Genomic DNA, 12,318 nt, shown 5'->3' with positions numbered 1-12,318 from the left:
AATCAGTTTCAGGCGGCCATTTGAACTCTGAATTGTCAGTCATTATCCAACCTGCTATATCCTAACATAGGGGGTTTGCTGGAGCCAATCCCAGCCAGCACTGGGCACAAGGCAGGAACAAATCCTGGGCAGGTGCCAGCCCACCACAGGGCACACACACACACACGCGCACTAGGGACAATTTAGGATTGCCAATGCACCTAACCTGCATGTCTTTGGACTGTGGGAGGAAAGCCACGCAGGGAGGACCCGAGAAGCGAACACCCAGGTCTCCTTACTGCGAGGTCACCCCAGTTTTGTTATTTTTAGTAAATTTGGAGAAATGTCTCAAACCCTGCTTTCGTTTTGTCATTCTGGAGTATTGATTGTTACTTAATGAGGGAAAAATGAATTTAAATGATTTAACACAAGGCTGCCACATCACAAAATGTGTAAAAAATGAAAGGATCTGAATTCTTTCTCAAGTTTCTGTAGACAGATATTGTAGTATATTGTAGTTTCACTACGGCACAGTGGTCAGTGTTGCTGTCTCACAGAACTGGCATTCTTGCTCAGTGTCTATGGCAGCCATGCCACCTGCAGTTTAGAAGAGGTCTTCCACCTGAAGCTAGGCATGTTCAGGCCCAGCCAATACTTGAATGGAAGACCATCTCGGAAAAGCTTAGGATGGTACTGGAGGAGGTGTTGGTGGGGCCAGGTCTCCTAACTGCGAGGAGGCAGAGCTACCCACTGCACCACCGTGCCACCCACTCTGAATTGTTTCAAGTCCAACTCAGTTTTCCCCATTAGAAATAATGGAAAGTGAATGAATCCGTTCCCAGACCCTAAACAATATCCATTTCAATAAACTTAAACAGCAAATACACATAATTTAAGGTAAAAATAACACAATACATTAAAACATAAAAACAATATGTACAATATGTAAACACTGTATAATAAAATGAAAATTGCATTTACTGTACCTCAGTGAGGATGTTACTGTATGGAAGAGGGGGTCACCTCCCATAAACACGCTTCATGGTAAGTCAATCGTCGATATTACGACCTTCCACACTCCTCTTGGATGCCATGGTTAGTAAGATGGGGGTTATATATTGTGACGGGCGGCCACGGCCATTACTTGCTGGATGAGAGCATCGGCCGGGCACTACCTCCCTCAGGACGCTACAGGGCAACCCTCCTGGGCGGCTGTGGCACCGTGGATTCTCGCAGGGCACACTGGGAGCTGGAGTTTTACAAAGTCCTGTTTGGGTTCTGTGGGGGGGGCCGCTAGGGGGAGCTGCAGAGCTCTACTTTAGGCTTTCACCACTCCTGGTCTGAATTACCGAGCCACCTGGAACACTCCCAGGGCCAACACAAAAGGAGCCGCCTCACTCCGTTCAGGGAGCCAGAGTCAGGTGGAAGAGGACGACGCTTGCCAGAGGAGGAGTGGAGGCAGAACGACAAAGAGGGAGACGAAAGGAAGAAGACAGGACTGTAGATTTGGTGCGTTATGTACTGTGCTGTTGAGGGGTGTGAGGGTGGCGCACTTCTCATGTGGAAATAAACGTGTGCTGTGCTGAACTCGTGTCCCTGCCTGTCTATGTCGGGGTTGGGGCAGCTGGAGCTCCCCTGGTTTGCATAATATATGCAAAAACACACGAGCATAACAAACAAGAGATGCTTTCAGAGCGAGTGTGAGAGACAATTTGTGTGCACAACAGACGACGTTTACACTCACTGCCTAAGCGCCATGTGTTGCTGCATTTCTTTCACTGCACGTGCACTTCGAACTCCGGGTCAAACTTCTCTTGAATTTAGAGTTTGAACTCTGGAACATTCAAAGATAGAATCGTTCGAAGTACGAGGCACCACTATATAGGAGGGAGGCTCAAAAGGTTTCCACACAAAAACAAATTGTGTCACTTTTCTACACAGTCACCTTCTTTTGTGATGCAATTCTCCGAGGGTCATACCAACATTTTAATGCCATCAGCAATAAATTCTTCTATTTTCGCAAATCAGTTCCAGGGTTCTTTCTTCATCATTCCTCATGGCTGTAGCTGGATGTCCGGAGAGCTCTGCATATCCGTCACATTAGTACGTCCATTTTCGAACATTTCAATCCACTCATTGACGACTCTATGAGAGAGAACTTTATCCCCATACTGAGCACACATGTGGAGATGAATTTCTGCTCCTGGCACACCTTCTGCCCACAAAAGGCGTATGACAGAAAGTTGTTCCTCTTTGGTGCAATTTATAAGTTTTGCAGCCATCTTCACCACCGGGTGACAACTCTGATACTAAACTGCGAGAGCAGTCGGCTTGCCAGACAGAAAGAGTCACATGACCCTCTCAGACACGACCAATCACTGCTCCTCCCTCCCGTCTTCACCGTTTCCAACGTAAATATAAAAGTGCGGAAACTTTTTGAACGTCCCTCATATAAATAGAACATGAACCTGCCAGTAACAATAAAGATCATAAAAACAGAACTGTATCGACACTAACGGTCCAAAGTGTCAGGACACCTCCACTTTTCCAAGTCCAGCGTATCACCTGAAGAGGTAGAAAGCTAAGCGGTAAACTGCCAGAGGTTAAAACAACAAGTTTATATTACCAAAAACCGTAAAACAATGTCATTTTCAGAATTACGTAAAAAAGCTTTTTTTTTTCCCCAGGGAGCAAGTGATGGGTTAACAACTTTCAGCTTTTGTGCAGCATTGGAAGTGAATGAAACCTTAAAACAGTTCCTGCAGGTGTCCCCACTTTTTTAGATTACTTGCCAGTACTTGCAAGACCAGACATTGCTCTCAAAGGAGAAACCTCATCAAACGCCTTTTCATTCAGATACTAAAAGTAAATCGATGGAGCTTATGATGTAATGAAGGCTAATTTTTTTTGTCATGTTAATTATTGTAATTAAATAGCACATCAATTACAGTAATCCCTCGCTATATCGCGCTTCGACTTTCGCGGCTTCACACTATCGCGGATTTTATATGTAAGCATATCTAAATATATAACGCGGATTTTTCGCTGCTTCGCGGGTGTCTGCGGACAATGGGTCTTTTTACTTCTGGTACATGCTTCCTCAGTTGGTTTGCCCAGTTGATTTCATACAAGGGACGCTATTGGCGGATGACTGAGAAGCTACCCAATCAGAGCACGCAGTTAAGTTCCTGTGTGCTGATTGGCTCAGCGACGGAGTGCTGCATTAACCAGGAAGTCTCATCTCACTCATTCAGCATTAACGTGCTCCTGCTACTGCTTCAGGGGCCGTGTCCAAGCGCCAACAGAAGATGCAAATGATTGCAGAAAAGGTAAAAGTTTTGGATATGTTGAAGGAAGGGAACAGCTACACTGCTGCAGGACACCATTACGGCATCAATGAGTCCACGATTCTTTTTATTTAAAAAGGAGGAAAAGCATATAAGATCTACGGGCACAGTGTCCTTTAACCAGGGCGCAAAACGAGTTGCAAGTGGACGTGATAAGGCAGTAGTCTGGATGGAATCTGCTTTAGGGATTTGGATTGAAGAGTGATGGAAGAAGAATGACGGCGGTGCTAAACAGACGCCTGAAGAGGCTCCTTTAGAAGAGCTGTAACGCTCTCCTTTGTTGTGCAGTAAAATTAAACTCATTGTTATCGGACAAGTCGTCGTGTCATTGTTGGTGAGTAACCATAATTAATTATCTACGTACAGTACTTATTACATGTACATAGTTTAGAGTCACTGTACACACATTTTACTGTATACAATTTTTCTTGCATTGTACGTGTTTATTGCTGGTGGCTTGTCTGTCGTAATGGCTGTAACATATGTGATATCGGAGACGCTCGATATCTTTAAAATAATATTTAGGTTTTACTGTATATAAACTGTGTTTACATACATAATTTCAACGAATCTTACCTAATATCTAAGAGAATACAAAGGGTTTATGCTGTATAACTGTGTGGGAAATGTTTATAAGAGTGTGGGAGAGTTTATAAGGGCTTAAAATATATAAAAAGAACCATATGAACATATGGTTTCTACTTCGCCGATTTTCACCTTTCGCAGGGGGTTCTGGAATGCAACTCCCGCGATGGAGGAGGGATTACTGTACTTCAGAACTACAGTTATGTGTGGTCTTCAGATTTTGTGAGGCTCACAGTACGGAGGTGAAAAGATTAAAGTGAATTAAAGACCGTCGAAGTGAGACGCATTCAATCTGTCAAAGTGGTTACAGCTACGAAGGACAAGGAATTGTGGGAAGTCGAGGTGCAAAGCCCCGCCCATTGTCGTGTGCTATTTTCATGTTGAGAATTTGAAAATGACAATTCATTGAGCAGCAGGTGGCGCCAGTGCTTGTTTGTGTTTTACTTTTCATTTCTGCAGCTTCATTGCTGTTCAGGCTGAAAATGAAATTGCAAATGGGCTCATTTCATTTTATTTTTAATTTTTGCAGCATTCTTGCACGGAGACATTGAAAATGAAGTAGCAAAAGACATTGCATTTTCATTTTATAATTTTTCATTTTCATTTCTTTTTTTTTTTTTGTGCAGAAAATAGTAAGATAGCCACTGCTAAAATATCTAAACAAGGATAAGAGGCTTTCCTAGGCCAGGAACGGCTGCAAGTCTCAGTGTCCTGTGAAATTAAAGCACAGCGTAATAAAGCCATTGGAGAGATGAAGCCGTTAAGGGGGATTGGGATTTTTGGGTGGCAGCCCCATTTCATGGAATGGTCTCCTCTTTTACATTTGCTCTTTTGATATTTTTTAAATCTCAATTCAAATTTTTTCTTTTCACATTGACATAAGGACATGTTTGAAGATGGTGGTGTGGTATTTTTATTATAGCCTTTGTGACCACTAGGGTGCATTGCAGCACCCCACACACAAGTCCCGCTACGTTACAATGGTTTATTTTGATAAATACCTCACAAAGAACTCCTCTTTTCCTCTCTCCTTCCACTCCCCCAGGCGAGTGTTGTCCCCCAGGCCCCCCGACCCCGGAGAGACTTATGTTGGACCCAGTAGTCATTTGCCAGGGCACAGTCTGATGGAGCCACTTTACGGATCAAGAGGAAGTCCTGAAAAGAAGGGATCATTGTGAACCCCTGCAGCAGGGCTGACTCATAGCACTACAACTCCCATCATGCCCTGCAGGTGTCCATATGGTTACTGAGGTCCTGGTATGCTGCCATCTAGCAGATGGGGCTGTGGGGTAATAACATTCCAAAATAGGAGCCTTCCCCCCCCACTGCTCCTTTGTCTTGTCCTTCCATCCAGGTAAGGGTCCCATACCCATCCTGGACGGGATGCCAGGTAATCCTGCCTGGGACTTACAGCTTTTAATGGTTTGGTAAGATTTGTGTTTATGTTTTACTTATTTGTGTGTGTGTGTGTGTGTGCTCTGCGGTGGGCTGGTGCCCTGCCCAGTGTTTGTTTCCTGCCTTGCGCCCTGTGTTAGCTGGGATTGGCTCCAGCAGACCCCCGTGACCCTGTAGTTAGGATATAGCGGGTTGGATAATGGATGGATGGATGTTATGTTTAATACATGTGTTGATTTTATTCAGAAGATATTTTTATTTTGACTTTCTGTAGAGCACTTTGGTCAACATTTCTTGTGGTTAAATTATAAATGTAAATTATAAATAAGATATCAATGTACTAATTATGATAGCAATACGCAGTACAGTGTTAGGCACACTTTGTTCCCGCGCTGCTTTTACTCCGGCTGACAGTTTGTAAGTAATCAATAAAAACTGGGACACCTGCAGGAATTGTTAGCATTAACTTTCAAGGCTTCATTCACGTGCAGTCCTGCAGAGAAGCCGTACGTTGTTAACCCATTTCTTATTCTATGAGAAAGGCCGTTTTGTTCAACTCCAAACACTATGGGATTATTCAGTTTTTGGTAACCTAAACTGTCTTGTTATTTTAACATTAGCTGGTTTACTGCTTACATTTGTAACATTTTAGGGTATTCACTGGACTTGAACTGTCCATATTACAATACAAGCTGGAAACATGGGAGTGTTCTAAAACTTTTCAACGGGAAGAGTATAAACAGAGATGGATTTTAGGCTGCCCTGTCAGATTTTAATGAACTTCTACACATCCGCCATTCAAAGTGTCCTGACTGAAAGACACACCTGCCTGGTGTGGAATCTGCAAGGCTCCCCGGACAGTGGTGGGGTCCACTGAACACATCACTGGGTGGGCACTTCAAGGACATCTGCACCAAGTGATGTAGTGGTGACCACAGGGGTCAGTGCTGGGGCTGCTGCCTGTTTTTAATACATAGAAATGATCTGGACAGGAATAGTAGTACTAGGGTGTTACATGTACAGTGTTAGCCATTATGAATGGAGTGAGAAGTCAAGCAAATTGACAACTAGAAAGATTACAATATGCAAGCTTTTGATGCAACTCAGGCAAGAAGGGGTGATAGATAGATAGATAGATAGATAGATAGATAGATAGATAGATAGATAGATAGATAGATAGATAGATAGATAGATAGATAGATTAATAATCCCAACGGGAAATTCACATACTCCAGCAGGAATAGAAAGAACAAACTGGTGAAGCTGGCAGAGGATACCAAGATAGGTGGATTGGCAGATAATCTGTAATCCGTTAAATCATCACAGAAAGATTTGAACAGCATACAATCTTGGGCAGACTTGTGGCAGATGAAATTTAATGTCAGTAAATGTAAAGAATTACACATAGGAAGTAAAAATGTGAGGACTGAATACACAATGGGAGGTCAGAAAATCGAGAGTCCACCTTATGAGAAGGATTTAGGAGTCGTAGTGGACTCTAAGCTATCAACTTCCAGACAGAGTTCAGAAGTCATTAAGAAGGCTAACAGAATGTCAGATTATATAGCGCCTTGATGTGTGGAATACAAGTCACAGGAAGTTTTGCTCAAGCTTTATAACACACTGGTGAGGCCTCATCTGGAGTATTGGGTGCAGTTTGGGCCTTCAGGCTACAAAAAGGACATAGCAGCAGTAGAGAAGGTCCAGAGAAGAGTGACTAGGCTGATTGCAGGGCTACAGGGGATGAGTTATGAGGAAAGATTGAAGGAGTTGAAAGTTTTAACAGCTTAATGTCAGTAAATGTAAAATATTACACATAAGAAGTAAAAATGTTAGGTTTGAATACACAGTGGGAGGTCTGAAAATCAAGAGTACACCTTATGAGAAGGATTTAGCTATCGACTTCTAGACAGTGTTCAGAAGCCATTAAGAAGGTTAACAGAATGTGAGGTTATATAGCGCCTGGATGTGTTGAGTACAAGAGCAAGGTTATGCTGAACATTTATAACACACTGGTGAGGCCTCAGCTGGAGTATTGGGTGCAGTTTGGGTCTCCAGCCTACAAAATGGACATAGCAGCACAAGAGAAGGTCCAGAGAAGAGCGACTAGGCTGATTCAGGGGCTACAGGGGATGAGTTAGGAGGAAAGATTAAAATTAGTCTAAGCAAATGATTAAGAGGAGACCTGACTGAAGTGTTTAAAATTATGAAGGGAATTAGTCCAGTGGATCAAGACTGTGACTTTAAAATGAGTTCATCAAGAACACGAGGACACAGTTGGAAACTTGTTAAGGGGAAACTTCTCACAAACATTAGGAAGTTTTTCTTCTTAGACACATGGAATATGAGACCAAGTAGTGTGGTAGACAGTAAGACTTGAAGGACTTTCAAAACTCGACTTGATGTTTTTTTAGAAGAATTAAGCGGAGAGGACTGGAGAGCTTTGTTGGGCTGAATGGTCTCTTCTCGTCCAGATTGTTCTAATTCTGAAATTAGGAAGGAGAAAAAGTTACATCTGTGACTAAATGAGACAATCTTGCACAATGTCGTCTTCTTCTTTCGGCTGCTCCTGTTAGGGGTCGCCACAGCGGATCATCATCTTCTTCCATATCTTCCTGTCCTCTCCATCTTGTTCTGTCACACCCATCACCTGTATGTCCTCTCTCGCCACATCCATAAACCTTCTCTTAGACAATCTTGCACAATGTAAAAAAAAAGAAAAATGTTGAACCAGGGCAAAAGAAAATGATTGCAGAACATCAGCCATCCCAGCAGTGGCCTGTTGTCTATGCTGCGATTAAAGAAACAAAAGCGACTGTGGGGGTGCATCTGGCCACAGTCCATCCACAGCCTAAATGAGGACAGCATCTGGAGCTACATGAGGCCCTACTGTTAATTCTCACATGTCATGTGTGTGTATGCTTATATTAAGTAACATACTGTATATATAAAACAATATTAATATAATGTTCACCACTGCTGCTACGGAATTTATTGTTTGCTGTCTGTTTTTCAATTCTGGACAAAGGTTAGTTCAATGCTGAAAAAGTAAGAAGGTTAAAGGCACACCGTTTTGGCTGTACAGCCTTTAGAGTTTTCCTTCTAATGCACAATTTTGCAGTTTACCATTTAGCACTTCACTAACATGTTGCACGGTGTGTAAATGTATGTGACAAATAAAATTTGACCTGCTTATAGCGTTTAACAATGGCGTCGTCATTTTTAAAAATGTAGTGCTGTTTCCACCCGGTTTCGAACCGGGGACCTTTCGCGTGTTAGGCGAACGTGATAACCACTACACTATGGAAACTACCGATAAACTTAACGACTGATCGGCGACTGTTCGAAATGAAATACAAGACATGTTTCTTTAGGAAGATATTCAGTTTGTCAGTTACACCAAGGCAACCAATCAGCGATTAAACGAGCCATGCGCGGACTAATCAGCAGTGTTTGTTACCGGGCGGTCCTTCGCAAGCAACCAATCGCAGACGACAGACTCTGCTCTACAACTTGGACCTCAACACGACGCGGTCATTTCAAAGCCGCCAGCCCTGGGCAGGGTGCCCGTGTCCCGCAGAGATCCGTTGTCCTGCCCATGTTATTCGTCGGAGGCATGTATTCTTTTCTATTACATTTCAAATGTGAACTGAAAGGCGACTCAATTCTCTGTCGTCGCGCCGTTTTCTCCTAAATACGCATTAGTGCCGAAAGAAGCGAAAAGTCCATGCGAGGAGATTACATTTTAAGGTTCTCCTAATCTCGTACCCATCACGGATGTGATTATCGTGTTAAACGGAATATTTGAAAATAAAGCTGTTTCCACCCGGTTTCGAACCGGAGACCTTTCGCGTGTTAGGCGAACGTGATAACCACTACACTATGGAAACTCCCGATGAACGAGTGATCGGCGACTGTTCGAAATGAAATACAAGCCATGTTTCTTTAGGAAGACATTGAGTTTGTCAGTTATACCAAGGCAACCAATCAGCAATTAAACGAGCCATGCGCGGACTAATCAGCAGTGTTTGTTACCGGGCGGTCCTTCGCAAGCAACCAATCGCAGACGACAGACTCTGCTCTACAACTTGGACCTCAACACGACGCGTTCGTTTCAAAAAGCCGCTGTAAAAAAAGTCGTTGGGTAGCCGCCAGCCCTGGGCAGGGTGTCCGTGTCGCGCAGAGATCCGTTGTCCTGCCCATGTTATTCGTCGGAGGCATGTAATCTTTTCTATTACATTTCAAATGTGAACTGAAAGGCGACTCAATTCTCTGTCGTCGCGCCGTTTTCTCCTAAATACGCATTAGTGCCGAAAGAAGCGAAAAGTCCATGCGAGGAGATTACATTTTAAGGTTCTCCTAATCTCGCACCCCATCACGAATGTGATTATCGTGTTAAGCGGAATATTTGAAAATAAAGCTGTTTCCACCCGGTTTCGAACCGGGGACCTTTCGCGTGTGAGGCGAACGTGATAACCACTACACTATGGAAACTGACATACGGCACCATTCTCACGTATCCACTTACAGACACCGCAATGTAGCGATAGCCAACGTGTTTTTTTCAGTTTAATTATTTATCCATGCATTGAAGGATGACGACTGACGGACATGCGACGTGATTTACTGTAAATTACCACAGTGCGCTAAAATTACGCCTTAGTGTGGGTACCTCTCCTAGAGAACTGACTACACCACTGCCACGCACTCACACTTTTATCTCCTCGTTTGTCGCTGTGAAGCACATTTTGACGCTTTCACACTCCACGCTGTTGCAGTTTATTTCCGCTGATTTCTTACTGCTTGATGCTGTTTTTTTGTTTTTTTAAGAGGAAGTGCCCATCTTAAACAGCTTTCTGTCCTCCAGTGCGCATCTTACTACTTTGTGCTCTCGCCTTCGCACTATACGAGGAGGCGGTTACTGTACGGAGAACCAATCCCCTGCGAGACCTACACGTCAATCATTTCTGAAACACCAATTCGTTTCCAAGAACGTCGTGCACGAAACAGCGCCGGCTAATCAGCTACCAGAGCGTAGAGCTGTCTGTCGATTGGCTTTTCTTTTACCGACAAACTGGACTGTTTGTGGGGGAGTGCGGTCAAGTTTGCGAAAAATCTAGGGACTTTATTTAAGAAAAAGTGTCTAGTGACATTTTAAAATGACACAAGCGACTTTTCTTTTCTAAATTACAAATGGCCTGCGCTTGTACGAGACAAGACCGTTGCTCCGACGGAGCGGTGCCTTTTCTTCGTTTCAAACATGAAACGTTTACGCTAATAACATAGTCCAAAAGCGTGCGACTGACCCCTTTCTCATTTATACCAAATCTGCTCATTCTGCGTCAAGTCAATAACAAAAATGTGTTAAACACAGACGGTCCGTTCTTGCGTACTGTACTTAAAAGTACCGAGACATTTAAACAAAAGTTCTCGTTTGGCGTTGGTTGAAGATGTCCAATTATCAAAGTTATATTTTAAAAAGTAAAGAAAATGAGTCAAATTCAGGATGGTATTAATAAAGTATCTATCTTTCTATCTATCTAAACGTTTTGGTGACCTGGGAGATCAGCCTTACTGAGACCGTCACCTTTCTTTATTTTCAGATATTGTGTGATCGGCACAGATGAGCTGGTCATGTGGCACCTCGTTTTGTGTGTCATTATTGTTTGGCTGCTAATTAAAGAAAAAAAGAGACAACTAAGGGGTCTGACTCAAGTTAATTCAAATTAGGACAAAAAGAAATTAATTAGCAGCAAAAACAGGTCACTGATGAAGCAGAAGGTTAGAATGAAAACTTGCAGCCACTGCAGCCCACCAGGACCGGAGTTCAAAAACCCGTGCCCAATGGCATCGCTCTGAAGTACACTGTTGGCCCCTTTAGTGTTAAGAGTGAAGGGCAAACTGTCTTTACTGTGAGAAAGACTTCTATGTTAAATTGTGTGACAATAAGAAATAAAAGAGTCCATTCAAAAGCACATTGAACAGTCAAAACCATTTAAACTTCACAGCAATCCACACTACCATTCATAACCAAAATATGGATTGTCTTGCATTACTGTACTGAAATCGACTCTTTTAACATTCGCCCACAAGCAAATGTGTACTGACGTTTTATCTGAAAATGTATTTAATCAACGCTCTATAATCAACATCGTGAATTTTACTGCTCATCTCGTATGATTACAGGTAAGTTTAGTATATATGTGTTATATATGTGTGCTGTTTTTTCCTCTTAATTTTTTAAAATAATTTTATTTTATAAAGGAACATAGTATGCAGTCCAGCAAATAAAATATTCAGTTCTTATACAACAAATAACTTCAAAATCAATCCAGAAAAAAATCAGAGAATTAAAAAAAAAAACAGAACAGTTTGCCCAGGCGTGAGGCGTCCGTCTTCTTTATGCTGCCTCCCATCGTGATATACATTAATAACTTTAAAATTAGGGCTTTCTTTTTCTTTTTTTGCTTTGCACTGTATAGTTCTTTTTATTCTATTATTAGTAAATTTCATATCAATATATTTGTATGCACTATGATTTACTGAAACTCAAGTAAAACCTTTTTAGTTGGTCCCTTTCATTAAGGATATGCAAATAAAGAAATAACGACATCTAGCGACGTTTTGAGCATGCGTCGGAAACTTTCCCCATGTGGCGTGTCCTTTAAGAAGTGAGTGCGATTCTGCTGTTCTGTTCGCAGCACCTCACGGCTGGAATGTATTTGAGAATCCAAGCCGGGGGTGGGGGATGCAAAGACGTGTGTAAGCCAGAAGGCACTCTCTACGTTTCAATCGAATTTTTCCCGTTTTGCAACGGAGCTGCTTAAAGGTAACGATCGGAGCGAAAAGAAGAAAACAGCAGCCGCTAGACGGAGAGCAAAGTTACTCGGTTGTTGGGCGCAGCTGTTAACAACGACAAGCACCTGGTAAAGGAAAAGTTGTTTCCACCCGGTCTCGAACCGGGGACCTTTCGCGTGTTAGGCGAACGTGATAACCACTACACTATGGAAAC

General features: G+C 42.7%; 4 non-coding genes across 4 annotated transcripts; all 4 read right to left on the bottom strand.

Annotated features, from left to right (window-relative positions):
- Positions 1–8,543: 8,543 nt before the first annotated feature.
- On the bottom strand, positions 8,544–8,616 carry trnav-aac (transfer RNA valine (anticodon AAC)). The gene has a single exon. It is a non-coding gene; the product is annotated as a tRNA-Val (tRNA).
- Positions 8,617–9,123: 507 nt separating this feature from the next.
- Positions 9,124–9,196, bottom strand: trnav-aac (transfer RNA valine (anticodon AAC)). The gene has a single exon. It is a non-coding gene; the product is annotated as a tRNA-Val (tRNA).
- A 531-nt stretch (positions 9,197–9,727) lies between these two features.
- On the bottom strand, positions 9,728–9,800 carry trnav-cac (transfer RNA valine (anticodon CAC)). Its single transcript has one exon. It is a non-coding gene; the product is annotated as a tRNA-Val (tRNA).
- A 2,445-nt stretch (positions 9,801–12,245) lies between these two features.
- Positions 12,246–12,318, bottom strand: trnav-aac (transfer RNA valine (anticodon AAC)). Its single transcript has one exon. It is a non-coding gene; the product is annotated as a tRNA-Val (tRNA).

This window comes from Erpetoichthys calabaricus, chromosome 2 (assembly GCF_900747795.2).
Source record: "Erpetoichthys calabaricus chromosome 2, fErpCal1.3, whole genome shotgun sequence".
NCBI classification, from domain to species: domain Eukaryota; kingdom Metazoa; phylum Chordata; class Cladistia; order Polypteriformes; family Polypteridae; genus Erpetoichthys; species Erpetoichthys calabaricus.
This window is presented reverse-complemented; position numbering and strand designations above follow the sequence as displayed.